The sequence below is a fragment of the Populus euphratica genome, unplaced genomic scaffold (genome assembly GCF_000495115.2).
Source record: "Populus euphratica unplaced genomic scaffold, PopEup_1.0 scaffold600.1, whole genome shotgun sequence".
In the NCBI taxonomy this organism is placed as follows: Eukaryota; Viridiplantae; Streptophyta; class Magnoliopsida; order Malpighiales; family Salicaceae; genus Populus; species Populus euphratica.
This window is the reverse complement of record NW_011500290.1, coordinates 157,508-172,370: the sequence shown is the minus strand read 5'-3', so window position 1 is coordinate 172,370 and position 14,863 is coordinate 157,508. Positions and strand designations below refer to the sequence as shown.

The window sequence follows — 14,863 nt, the reverse complement described above, 5'->3', positions numbered from 1 at the left end:
CTACGGTCCCGGGGTTTTTCCCGCATCGGGTTTTCCACGTTAAAAATCTTGGTGTTGATTTTGTGATTATTTGCATTATTTTTCATCATTGTTTGATTCTGTTTTACTGCACAAAGAGGGAAAGAATTGGGACTTGTGAATTGTAATTGTATTCCGTTGAATTGATCCGGGTAAATTGGTGTCCGGTTGTTCCGAATTTTCCCAACATATCCTTGGTGCGGAGCTTTCCCAGAATTGCCAGCCATAGAATGAAACTGTATCTTGGCATAGACCAAGGCTCCCATACAAATTTTCTCCAATGCATGGGGTTGCTACGAGGACGCAAAAAATCATATGCTTTGGCTGTGAACAACCCAGGAGAATTGCTCCAATTTTCCAACAAAGATAGAACATGTGCCTCACTGCCGCCCATCGCAACAAGCTTATCCCAAAAATGAATAATAGATTTCCATAAAGGAGAAGAACTTGGGTGAGTTGTAATGTCCCAAAAGGAATAAGGGTGTATATAGTAATGATGAACCCACTGGATCCATATAGAATCAACCTTGAGATGAATATTCCAGATATGCTTAGATAAGAAACTATTATTGCGTGCTCTAAGGTCAAAAAAACCGAGGCCTCCTTCATCCTTTGGAAGACAAACCATACGCTAAGAAACAAGTGCAGACTTGTTCCTAGAAACTGTACCAGTCCCTAAAAAGTTGCGGCAAAGACAAATAATTTGCTTGATGACTTTTTGTCAGGAACCGAAAAGATGGTCAACTAGAATTGAATGATACCATATAATATAGCTTTGAGAAGCTCCAATCTGCCAGTGTAACTAAGGTGCTTCCCTAGCCAACCTTGGATAGCTGAGTCAAGCTTATGGAGGAGATGAGAGAATTGACTGGCTAGGAGTCTGTGTGGGCTAAGGGGAACACCAAGGTATCGAAAAGGAAATGCCCCTTCAGCAAAGCCCATGTCTGAAAGGATGAGCTGCTTGATATTATTCAAAACTCCACCAAAAAAGATGGAAGATTTGCATGCATTTATGTCTAGCCCTGAAGTCTTCCCAAAAATAGTTAATTGCTAGAATAGGGAAGAAACTGATGAACGATTGCCCCTTGAGAGAAGAATAACATCATCAGCAAAAGTAAGGTGACAAATGCCCAACAAGTCACACTTAGGATGGAAGCGGAAACTAGAAGAAAGAGAAGTCACATGAAGCATCCTAGAAAGATATTCCATGCAAACAATGAATAGGTAAGGGGATAAGGGATCTCCCTGTCAGACACTATTCTTTCTCGAGAAAACTGATAAATACTACCGTTAACAGCGACTGAATAAGAGGCTGTTTCAACACATTGCATTATTAAGTGAACAAATCGGTTAGGAAACCCAAGCAACAATAAGAGCTGACGAAGAAAAGGCCATTAAACCGAATCAAAGGCTTTCTTGAAATCAATCTTCATTAAGCATCGAGGAGAAGTTCTTTTCCTTTCGTAGTTCCTGAGCAGCTCTTGGAGAAGATGAATATTGTTTACCATCAACCGACCACCTAAAAAGGCATTTTGTATTGGACTGATGATATTCAAGAGAGCATGAGATAATCTCCCAGTGAGAATCTTAGCAATCACTTTATATATGACATTATAGCAAGAGATGAGCCGAAAGTCTGAGGAAGATGTAGTGTGGGCTGATTTAGGAACAAGAGCAATGATGGAGTGATTAATCTGCTTGAGTAGGGCACCTGAGATGAAAAAATCCTGCACAGCAGCACAGAAATCCTCCCCAATCAAATGCCAGGCTTTTTTGAAGAAACCAGAAGAGAAACCATCAGGGCCAGGAGCTTTAGCATCATCAATAGCGAATAACACATGCTTGATATCCAAATCAGAAACTGGAGCAAGAAGAGAAGCATGTGAGGAGTCTTCCAATATCGGGCCATGTTGAACAATAATAGGATCAATGGGAAGAGTTTGCTTTGGAGTGCCAAGAAGCTGCTTATAAAAGTCCATGAAAACAGCCCCAACCTCATTAGTACAAGTAGTAAAAGTGCCATCATGCCGCTGAATGGCAGGAATAGAATTTTGCCAATGCTTCCGGTTCATTAGAGCATGAAAGAAAGAAGTGCCTTTATCACACTTTTTGAGAAAGTTGCATTTAAGCTTTTGAGAAAAGAAGAGTCTTTCTGCTTCTTTGAGGTGAAGGAGATCTTGATGAAGATGCTGGTCAAGAGCATGAAGCTGGGCATTGTCACGATCCTGAGATAAAAGAGTTTTGTGAGCATCAGGGGCAACTTCAGCACGAGCAACCCTTTCAAAAATGTGACTGTAATGCAGCTTATTAAGAGCCTTAAGGGGCCCCTTGAGATGCTTGAGACGCTTACAAAGGGTGAACATGGGGGAACAATGAACAGTATGATTCCATTGATCGGCAACCAACTCAAGGAAGCCAGCATGATTTGTCCACATATTAAAGAATTTGAAATCTGTCGGCCGAGAAAGGAAGGATACGTGGCAGAAGAGTGATTAGAAAAGGCCTCTGGGTTATCGAAATGAACATGGATGGAAACATTCGCAATAGACCATAGGGGGTTGGCAAGGACTCGGTCCAATTTGCTCCAAACCCTGCCATTGGACCATGTGTAATGACATCCAGAGTAATTAAGATCAGTTAGTCCAAGTTTCGAGCAACACTGTCTGAAATCAGTAGTCTCATCATTGGACACCGAATCTCCATAGTGCTTGTCAGCTTGAGAAAGAAGAGAGTTGAAATCTCCAAGTATAAGCCAAGGGGAATTGGGACTCTAGTTTGTCAAATCATCCCAAAGAGTTCTCTTAGCTATAACAGTGTTGAAACCATAAACAAAGGAAGCATAAAAACTGAACCGATGAACCAAGCTAGTAATGAGAATATGAAGGCCTTGGGCCGAAAAACCAAGTAGGTCAACATTGATTGTTGTAGGATTCCAGAAAACAACAATTCTAGCTGTTGGGGCTACAGGCGCATTGGAAAAGAATTTCCATTTTTTCAACCTGAAGTGCTGCATCAAAGACACTTTAGACAAAACCAATTTAGTCTCTAGGAGACCACAGACATCTATTTTTTTTCTTTTTCATGAGGTTGGCGACCTCATGCTATTTTAGATGGTTATTTAACCCTTTGACATTCCAACATTGAATTATCATGAGGGGGGGCGGGTGACAGACAACCCCTTGCCTCGACCAGGATCACCACCTAGGTGCTGCTAAGGCTTTCGCATTATGGTTAATTCATTAGACCTAGATGAGAGATGATCAATTACATCTGAATTACCACACAAATTGCCTTTGTCACCCTAGCGGCCAACAAACACTGTAGGAGATGAAGAATAACATGGCAGCCTTCTGAAGGAGGAGGAGAAAGCATGCTAGTCCTGTGAGTAATAGGAGAATTCCTTTGAATCTCAGCTGACACAGAATGAGTTGGCCCTAAAGAATTCTTTAGGGGGGGAAGACTTATGCCTATCTCTTTTACTCCTGGTGAGCTCCCAATCTCCTGAGCTAGGCATAATATGACCATTTTCAGATATAGGCTCTATCACAACCGAAGCTATATTAGGTCCACAATTAACAGGCGAGGCAACTTATGAACAATCAGCTGCAAATGTGCCGCCTACAGGTTCCAATCGGTTAAAGACACTATCCTTAGCTTTGGCAACTTTGAGAGATGATGATTTAGTGCATGTTGAGGTAAGGTGGCCAAGAATTCTACAGTGCTTACAAAATCGTGGTAGAGTCTCATAGACAACTTCCTGGTGTAGTATGCTGCCATTAGGTAATTTAACATCAATGGAGGAGGGCAAGTCAGATAATAAGTTAATTTCCACCAACACCCTAGCATATGATAGTCTAGCCATGGAAGCAGTTAGCATATCACTTTGAATAGGCTTGCTGACACTGGCAATTTTAGAAAGACATTTGATGGACCAACATTTTAGTGGGAGATTGGGAAATTTAACCCAAATTGAAACAGTATGCATATCAGAAGAAGAGAAATCAAAATATTCCAGTATGGCTTTGAGAATAAAAGGTCTGCCATATACAATTTGTCAGTTTCATTGGCAAATTTAAAGATCAGCCATCCAGATTCGTGAATAGTCAAGGATGCTTCACAACGCCAGGTATTAACAATAAGACTCTACAAGGCTTTATAGCCAGGGGAATGGCCAACAATATAACCAACCAGACTCATCTTCCACAAGTCACATTTAGAGTCAAGATCACCGTCAACCAAATCGCAACCTTTAGTTTCAGTAAAAACAGAATAATGAATGAGTTTGGGACAACTCACAATGTTACGATTGGTAACGAAGAGATTATGCCAAGGATTAATAGGAGAATCGGAGGATTAAGGAGCTCCTCTAGCTACATTATCCAAAGGTATAGGGGTGAAAGACTAATCGAACCGTCTAGTAGCTGGTTCCCTCCGAAGTTTCCCTCAAGATAGTTGGAGCTCAGTGTGAGTTCTATTAGGTAAAGCCAATGATTAGAGGCATCGGGGGCGCAATGCCCTCGACCTATTCTCAAACTTTAAATAGGTAGGACAGTGCGGCTGCTTCGTTAAGCTGCACCATGGAATTGAGAGCTCCAAGTGGACCATTTTTGGTAAGGAGAACTGGCGATGCGGGATGAACCGGAAGCCGGGTTATGGTGCCCAACTGCACGCTAACCTAGAACCCATAAAGGGTGTTGGTCGATTAAGATAGCAGGACTGTGGTCATGGAAGTCAAGATCCGCTAAGGAGTGTGTAACAACTCACCTACCGAATCAACTAGCCCCTAAAATGGATGGCACTGAAATGCACGACCTATACCCGATCGTTGAGGCAAACACCAGGCCCCGATGAGTAGGAGGGCACGACGGTTGTCGCAGAACCTGGGGCGCGAGCTTGGGCAGAGTGGCCGTCGGTGTAGATCTTGGTGGTAGTAGCAAACATTCAAATGAGAACTTTAAAGGCCGAAGAGGGGAAAGGTTCCATGTGAACGACACTTGTACATGGGTGAGTCGATCCTAAGAGACAGGGGAAGCCCGTCCAACAGCCTGTTCGCGCACGAGCTTCGAAAGGGAATCAGGTTAAAATTCTTGAACCGGGACGTGACGACTAACAACAATGTTAGGAAGTCCAAAGATGTCAGCAGGGGCCTCGAGAAGAGTTATCTTTTCTGTTTAACAGCCCGCCCACCTTGGAAACGACTTAGTCGGAGGTAGGGTCCAGCAGCTGGAAGACCACCACACATCGTGTGGTGTTTGGTGCGCCCCCGATGGCCCTTGAAAATCCGAAGGACCGAGTGCCTCCCACTCCCGGTCATACTCATAACCGCATCAGGTCTCCAAGGTGAACAACCTCTGGTCGATGGAACAATGTAGCCAAGGGAAGTCAGCAAAATGGATTCGTAACCTCGGGAAAAGGATTGGCTCTGAGGGTTGGGCTTAGGGGACCAATCCCGAACCCGTCGGCTGTCAGTGGACTGCTTGAGCTGCTCCCGTGGTGAGAGCGGGTCGTCGCGTGCCAGCTAGGGGACGGACTAGGAACAGCCCCTCTAGGGGCCTTCCCCGAGCATCGAATAGTCGACTCAGAACTGGTACGGACAAGGGGAATCTGACTGTTTAATCAGCGCTCTGAATGTTAAAGTGAAGAAATTCAACCAAGCGCGGGTAAACGACGGGAGTAACTATGACTTTCTTAAGGTAGCCAAATGCTTCGTCATCTAATTAGTGACGTACATGAATGGATTAACAAGATTCCCACTGTCCCTATCTACTATCCAGCGAAACCACAGCCAAGGGAACGAGCTTGGCGGAATCAGCGAGGAAAGAAGACCCTATTGAGCTTGACTTGAGAGGTGTAGGATAAGTGGGAGCTTTGGCGAAGGTGAAATACCACTACTTTTAATATTATTTTACTTATTCCATGAATCGGAGGCGGGGCGCTGCCCCTCTTTTTGGACCCAAGGTCGCTCCGGCAGCCGATCCGAGTGGAAGACATTATCATGTGGGGAGTTTGGCTGGGGTGGCACATCTATTAAAAGATAACGCAAGTGTCCTAAGATAAGCTCAATGAGAACAGAAATCTCGTGTGGAACAAAAGGGTAAAAACTCGTTTAATTTTGATATCCAGTACGAATACGAACTGTGAAAGCATGGCCTATCGATCCTTTAGACCTTCAGAATTTGAAGCTAGAGGTGTCAGAAAAGTTACCACAAGGATAACTGGCTTGTGGCAACCAAACGTTCATAGCGATGTTGCTTTTTAATCCTTCGATGTCGGCTATTCCTATCATTGTGAAGCAGAATTCACCAAGTGTTGGATTGTTCACCCACCAATAGGGAATGTGAGCTGGGTTTAAACCGTCGTGAGATAGGTTAGTTTTACCCTACTGATGACAGTGTCGCAATAATAATCCAACCTAGTACGAGAGGAACCGTTGATTCACACAATTGGTAATCGTGCTTGGTTGAAAAGCCAGCGGCACAAAGCTACCATGCGTTAGATTATGACTGAACGCCTCTAAGTCAGAATCCAGGCTAGATGCGACGCATGCGCTCGCTGTCTGATTGCCGACCTATAGTAGGGGCCTCTCGGCCCTGGAGGCACGTGCCGTTGGCCAAGCCTTAGTAGTGAAAGAGCTGCGTGGGCCGCCTTGAAGTACAATTCCCACCAAGCGGCGGGTAGAATCCTTTGCAGTAAGATTCAACCCTATGTTGCTCCAATTTTTTTCCCCCGAGCCCCTCTAGGGGCACGGCGTCGTAGAGGTTGGATTGTGATTGGGTAGCGTTCCTGGGATCTCGGGACTAGATGGTCCAGGCTTGACGAGGAAGGCAATTGGTCCTAACACTAGGGCGGTGGCAGCCACACCACCGGTTGGAAGAATCGACAGCGCCGATTGTTTGACAAAACAGTGGTGGTTTAGACACGGCAGGCAATGTTGGAATCGACAACGCCAAAGAAATCAGCAAAGTTGACAAAAGCAGCAGCAAGTGTTGATGATGAGTCTGGACAGCCTAAGGCTTGATGAAGAAGAGAGCTGATCCGGACGCTAGGCGATGGTCGCCATGCCACTAGTTGGAAAAATCGGCAGCATAGATTTGTGCAACTATAGGCCCGCTGGATTAGCAGCTCAGATTTGTGCACCTGTGACACGACTAAAAGATTGATGTCTTCTCCCAAGTGCAAGAGTGTCGAAGTAATAAATAACCCGGCAAGACCGGGGTCGAACCATAAAGAGGTTAATTGTACAAATTATAAACAACGATTATAAAACAACAATAATAGTAACAACAATAACAACAACAACAATATTGGTAGCAATAATAATAATAATAATAATAGTAGTAGTAGTAGTAGTAGTAGTTGTAATACTAATAATAATAATACTAATAATAAAGAAAAGAAGGAGAAGAAGAAGAAGATGATGAAAACTTCAAGATGGAATATTAATGTAAAGATTAAATAATAATAATAACAAATGTCAAGGTTAGAGGTTCCACTAATGGTATGTCAAACAAGTATAGTATAAACTCTTATTATTCAATTGGAAACCACACACAAAGGAGGTTCCAATCTAATTATAGATTGTTAACATGATTACATTAGTCATCTTATTCGATTAATGCTAATACTTGTAAATCTCGTCAAGCATTCATGATTATAACTTATGTTAACAACAAATCAAGTTCCTTTCATAGCTCAGGTGTCGGTTATACCATACAGTATGGGCTATGAGAGTGCCAAGTATTTGTTGTACCAAGTGTTATACAACATAAATCAAGATTAGTCATTTCATATGCAAAGTATTAAAGAGTGAACAAGATAACAAATACAAAACATGTTAGTATCAAACATTAAAGTCCATATTAAGTTTACACTATACTTATTCTTACACCATTAGTGTAGCCTTTTCACCTTGACATAATAAACTTAGCTAGACATAATGAAAGAAAGAAAAATAAATGATAAAAACATAAATAAGATAAAAGTTAACTAAGAAAATGAAAGGAAATGAAAGACATAAACTGATATTAATGAAAGCAAAGCATAAGCAATAAAAAAATACAAAGAGAGAAAGGAAGAGCATGATCTTGATCTGGAAACCAAGATGCCTAAATGCATGGCAAATGCCTCCTTTTATAGGCAAAAATTGGGAACTATAGATTTGATGACTAATTGATGAGTGAGTGGCCAACTCTTGACTTGGTGACAATCCTTATCTTCTCTTGTCTGCCCGAAACGTCATTGATAACATCAAAATTGGAGTCACTCAAAAACATGAAAGTTGTAGGAAATTGTCTCATCTTTCTTGTGTAAAACATTCAACTCATTTGGACTTCTAGAACTCCAGATATGGCGAAAATACTGAACAGTGCTCGGGTTGGAGGACAGATTCGGGCTTCTTTGTTGTTGCTACAATTTGGACTTGAAAATGACCTTTTTAGATCTTGGGCTCCATATGCAAGTTGTAGACCTATGTCTTACCTTTCCATCCATATAAAGTAGACCTAAATCTGAGATCTATAGCTCCAGATATGAATCAATTACCGAATAGTATTGCGGTTTGGATTGCACCGACATCTCTTTTCTAATTTTGGTCATCTTTTTGCCCTTGCAATTTAAGTTCTAAAAGTCATCAATCAATCCTTTCATTTATGTGATAGGCCTGCATTTAAAATGAATATTTACCACAAATTAAAGGTATCTTATATTATTAGATATATTATTACAAAACATGTTTTAGTTAAAGAGTTATTGATACTTCAAGTGCAAAATGATGATATAAAACCATGATAAAATGCACTTTTAAGTACTAATCACATCCCCCAACTAGCTTATTACTAGTCCCTAGTAATCAAAGCGTTAAAATAGAAAAACAATTTGCAAATTCCACAAAGCAAGGTATTCATCATTTAACTTCCATTAATCTATCCAGATAAACAAACTCTCGGTAAATTTATATACCTGCTCAATACCTCTTAACAAGATATTCATAAACCTTTCTTTTGTTCTCAATGTATCAACACATAATTATGGGGCTTTTCTTGGAAGAAAACAAAATTTTTGTTCTAATGTTTAAGGTTAACTTCCTTGGTTGGGATTATTATTTTTGTTTTTTTTTTCCTTTTGTTTTAAATATATATACATATAATTTAAAAACACCATGCATCTTTAACCTATGTAACGAGCTTTCGGCTAATGACTCCCAGACTAGTTGCTCTTAGGGCATTAGGTGTTAAGACACCCCTACGAGCTTAGTAACTCAGGTCGCAGATACTAATATGTAGATAGTGCAATGTTTGATTTCCTTAAGCTTTTCTCCTCAACCCATGTAACAAGCGTTGGGCCAATAGCTCCCGAGTCAGTTGACTTTAGGGTATTAGGTGTTAAAACACCCCTTCAGGCTTAATTGCTTAGGTTAGGGAGGCTACGAAACCAAACTTATCTACATTTTTATTCTTATCATTTTTTTTTCTTCTTTTTTATTTTCTTTTTTATTTTCTTTTTCCTTTTTTTTTAATTATATACAATCCCTTTCCCTTAGTTGTTACCTTTAACAAAAGATCATAAATAACGTAATAATCTAATGTGCAACCCACAATCATATGTTAAAGTGTGTGTATGGAAATTAAGGTTTAAGAATACATGTTAAATAAGTATATGAGCAGAATTAAGTGATAACAATGCGAGAGTTTGTCAACCTGAATATTTCAAGAAGTATTATAATAGACCTTGTTAAGAATGGTTACTAAGATGCGTCTCAAGAGTCACTTTAACAAAAGAGCTCCTTTACTTTGTCATCCTAGTAACAACAATTATGCACATGCTTTATGAAATGAAAAACAATTTTTTTTTTATCAACTACTACCCTCTCCCCCCAACCAAAACGAGACATTGTCCTCAATGTTTAAAGGTAGAAAGATAGAGTAGAGAAGATATCACCTGAAATAACGAACACTAACAAACCTGAAACACACTGAAACAAAAATAAGAAATAACAAAACACAATAATAAAACCAAAAGACATAAAAATTCACAAATGAAGGCTCAAATCCAATCTAAGCTTTTTACGGCTTTCCTTAGTTGACCAATTTATGCGACTCATGGAAGGATCAATTACAGGAATGATGGATTGTAGTTGGTCAATTAATTGTTCAGCAGTAGCAGCAGAGATTATGATTTGTCGTGCAGAAGATGTTAGAAATTCTTGTTCCACAGCATGATCAAGAAAAGACAACAACTTATCATAATAACCATTAACATTTAACAAACCTATGGGTTTATGGTGAATGTGCAGTTGAGCCCAAGAGGAAATATGAAAGATCTCTTCCAATGTGCCTAGAGCACCTGGTAAAGCAATGAAGGCATCAGCATGGTTAAACATTGCATTCATTCGAGCTGACATTGTGGAGACCTGATGTTCCTCTCTAATTTTTTTTCCAATGATGTCCCCTTGTGCTAAAGCTTCGGGAACATCCCCCAAAACTTGATTACCTCTTAAAAATGCAGCTATTGACACACCTCCTATTAACCCAAGACTACCTCCCCTATACACTAAATGAATCTTTCTCTCAGCTAGCACTTGACCAAGATGATTTGCTGATTCTAAAAACTCATTTTCTTTCCCAAGACTAGATCCACCGAAAACACAAATACTTTTTATTTGATTACTTGAGGAACTTGCCATTTCTACACACTTCTGTATTTGTTGAATGTATGGGTTGAGTAGAAATGAAAGGAAGGAAGAGAGGATTTTATGGATGAGAAATTAGAAAGGAAATCATACCACCTATATGTAGGCCAGCTAGAGTCTCACACAATCTCTCTGTCTCTCTCTTTATTTATTTATTTACTTTTGAAAAAGCGTGTATGTACAGGTAGTTGTGATTGTGGCTCACATCTTCCCTTGGTTTTATGTCCAAGAACGGCTTAAACGTCCTCTATAGGTCGGGGATAGGCTTCCCATCCAGTTTTCTTAAAAACTGGCAAATAGGGTCTTTTTTAGTCAGATTCCCAAGACTAAGTCGATCATGTTCTTTATGAAATAGTGGCCATAAATCATGAATTGCACAATGCACATCTCCACTAGGATGCGTTTCAAGAGTCAATAGAAGATTATCTACAGACTCCTTACTCAGGCCATCCTTAATGAATTGTATTTTATCTTCACGCTTTATAGATACCATTCCTAAAGAACGACATTGTGCATTACAAGTCCATCTAGCACATCGATGACAGACTTTCAGTCGTTTTGCACGACGTTTCTTTGCAAAAGTGCTTTTACCTGTTCTAGGCATGTGTGAAATGAAGAAGTTAGAGGACTCACCTGATAATCGGACCTTTGCTTCAATCAACCAACGAATATCTTCAGGAATTCCATGATTCATTAACAATCTCAATCTTGCACATCTAGCACGGTAAATTTTTGTAATCGCATTCTGAGGCAGAGCGGGAAAATACTTTTTCAATTTTTCAAGATTAGTGTCCATTTTCAAATGAGAATTGGAAGAGAGATTAAATAAAAAACTACACAAATATATACATAGATATCAGCTATTGTGGGAAACTGAAAGAATCGACTTAAGTCACGGAGTACCGTTATCCGCCATTTGATCGGGGTGAGAGAAACTAGCAAAAATCACTCAAAAAGAGACAAAAAATAAAATAAAATAAAATAAAATCAATCTTTATATACAGGATCACCCAATTCAATAGAGTCATGTTCAACTGAAAAATTGTCAAAGTAAACTTTCAGACGATGTCCATTTACCTTGAAAACATTACCATTCTTTGGATTCTCGATGTCATAGGCCCCATATGGATACACATGTTTCACAATAAAAGGATCGCTCCATCTTGATCTTAATTTTCCAGGAAATAAATGCAGTCGAGAATTATAAAGCAAGACTTTTTGACCAACATTGAATGTTTTTCTCAGTATTTTCTTGTCATGAAACTCTTTAATTCTTGCTTTATGAATTCTTGAATTTTCATATGCATCATTTCTCATTTCCTCAAGCTCATTTATTTGTAATTTTCGCAGTTGACTAGCATCATCCAGATTTGAATTGAAAGCTTTAATAGCCCAATAAGCTTTATGTTCAAGTTCCAACAGGCAAGTGACAAGGTTTTCCATAGACTAGTCTATAAGGTGACATACCTAATGATGTTTTATAAGCAGTTCGATAAGCCCAAAGTATATCATTAAGTCTTAAAGACCAATCTTTCCTATTAGGGTTCACTGTTTTCTCCAAAATGTGTTTGATCTCCCTATTAGCAAGCTCTACTTGTCCATTTGTTTGAGGGTGATAAGGGGTGGCAACTTTGTGTGTGATTCCATATTTATTCATTAAAGACTCGAATGGCTTGTTGCAGCAATGTGTTCCACCATCACTTATTATGGCTCGAGGGACTCCAAATCGACTCAAAATATTTCCTTTCAAAAACTTTATCACTGTTTTGTGATCATTGTTTCGACTTGGAATTGCCTCTATCCATTTTGAAACATAATCTACTGCGACTAATATGTATACGAAACCAAATGATGGAGGGAATGGACCCATGAAATCTATACCCCAACAGTCAATGATCTCAATGACAATAATAGGATTTAAAGGCATCATGTGATATTTTGAAATAGATCCCAACTTTTGACAATTTTCACAAGACTTGCAGAATGCATGTGAGTCATTGAACATGATGGGCCAATAAAATCCACTTTAGAATGACAAAATTTAATGACACTACTTACCTCATTATCATGAATGCATCTTTGAAATATTTGATTAGGACAATATTTGAATAAATAAGGATCATCCCAATAAAAGTTCTTCACTTCGTTCAAGAACTTTCTTTTATCTTGGGTACTTCAATGAGCTGGCAATTGTCCTGAAACAAGAAAATTGACAATATTAGCAAACCAAGGCATTGTAGAGACATAAAGTAAAGATTCATCAGGAAAGTAGTCATCGATTGGTGTGATGTCAGTTTTCGAATCTGTTGTCAATCTTGACAAGTGATTTGCGACAACATTTTCACTACCTTTCTTATCTTTGACTGTGATATCAAATTCTTGAAGTAATAAAATCCACGGCACCAATCTAGCCTTAGAATCTTTCTTAGAAAGAAGATATTTCAATGCTGCATGATCACTAAAAACAACAACAGGTGAGCCAACAAGATAAGATCTGAATTTTTCACATGCAAATACTACTACAAGTAATTCTTTTTCAGTGGTGGTATAATTCATTTGAGCACTATTTAAAGTTTTACTTGCATAGTAAATTACATAAAGTTTCTTATCTTTTCTTTGTCCCAAAACAGCACCTACGGCATAATCACTAGCATCACACATTATTTCAAAAGGTAATGACCAATCGGGAGGTTGAATGATAGGAGCACAAGTAAGCAAGTTTTTAAGTTTAACAAAGGCTTCTTCACAATGTTCAGTCCATTCAAAAATAGTATCCTTTGTTAGAAGGTTACTTAAAGGCTTAGATATTACACTAAAATCTTTGATGAACCTTCTATAAAAACCAGCATGTCCCAGGAATGATCTAACATCTTTAAGAGATTTTGGTGTTGGCAAGTTTGCAATTAACTCAATTTTAGATTTGTCAACCTCAATTCCTTTTGATGAAACAATGTGACCAAGTACAATGCCGTTTGTTACCATAAAATGACATTTTTCCCAATTCAGCACAAGATTCTTCTCTTCACACCTGGTTAAAACCTTTCCTAAATTAGTCAAACAATCATCAAATGAATCGCCAAAAACAGAAAAATCATCCATGAAAATCTCAAGAAAATGTTCAACCATATCGCTAAATATACTAAGCATGCATCTTTGAAATGTGGCTGGTGCATTACATAATCCAAAAGGCATCCTTCGATATGCAAAAGTACCAAATGGACATGTGAAAGTAGTCTTTTCTTGATCTTCCAATGCAATTTCAATTTGGTTGTAACCCGAATAGCCATCTAGGAAACAATAAAATTCATGACCTGCAACTCTTTCTAGGATTTGATCCATGAAAGGTAAAGGAAAATGATCTTTTCTAGTCATTGAATTGAGTTTCCTATAGTCAATGCACATGCGCCAACCAGTAACAGTTCTAGTGGGAATTAACTCATTGTTCTCATTTGTTATCACAGTGACTCCAGACTTCTTAGGTACAACTTGGGTAGGACTTACCCATTTGCTGTCAGAAATAGGATAAATGATTTCATTATCTAGAAGCTTAATGACTTCATTTTTCACTACTTCTTTCATATTAGGATTTAGCCTTCGTTGCATTTCTCTAGAGGGTTTAGCATTTTCCTCTAAATAAATTCTGTGTGTACAAATCAAAGGACTAATTCCTTTTATATCAGCTATGGTCCATCCTAATGCTTTTTTGTGCATTTTCAGAGTTTGTAATAACTTACCTTCTTGATGTGCATTAAGTTTGGAAGAGATTATTACCGGAAAAGTTTCATTTTCTCCCAAAAATGAGTATTTGAGATTGGATGGCAACGGCTTCAAATCAGGTTTTGGTGGTTGAACACTTGAAGGTATGGACTTAATTGGTCGTGGTGGCAATTCCTCAATTTGTGGCCTCCAATTACTTGTCTTTGATTCTTCCTGAAAATAAATCATTTCCAAATCATTAGATTCATCAATCTCAATTTCATTGGAAGTGGTTGGAAATTGATCATGAATTAATTTTTCAGTAAAGTCCACTTCCTGTAAATCATTATCATCTCTAGGTTGCTTGCAAATGTTGAAAATATTCATCTCCAATGTCATGTTTCCAAATGATAGCTTCATCAGTCCATTCCTACAATTAATCAATGCATTAGAAGTTGCAAG

At 39.0% G+C, this 14,863-nt stretch overlaps 1 long non-coding RNA gene across 1 annotated transcript; it reads left to right on the top strand.

Annotated features, from left to right (window-relative positions):
* Nucleotides 1–1,472: 1,472 nt before the first annotated feature.
* Nucleotides 1,473–6,455, top strand: LOC105113258 (uncharacterized). The gene is made up of 3 exons (XR_839919.1): nucleotides 1,473–1,484; nucleotides 2,883–2,885; nucleotides 6,326–6,455. It is a non-coding gene; the product is annotated as an uncharacterized LOC105113258 (long non-coding RNA).
* Nucleotides 6,456–14,863: the final 8,408 nt, after the last annotated feature.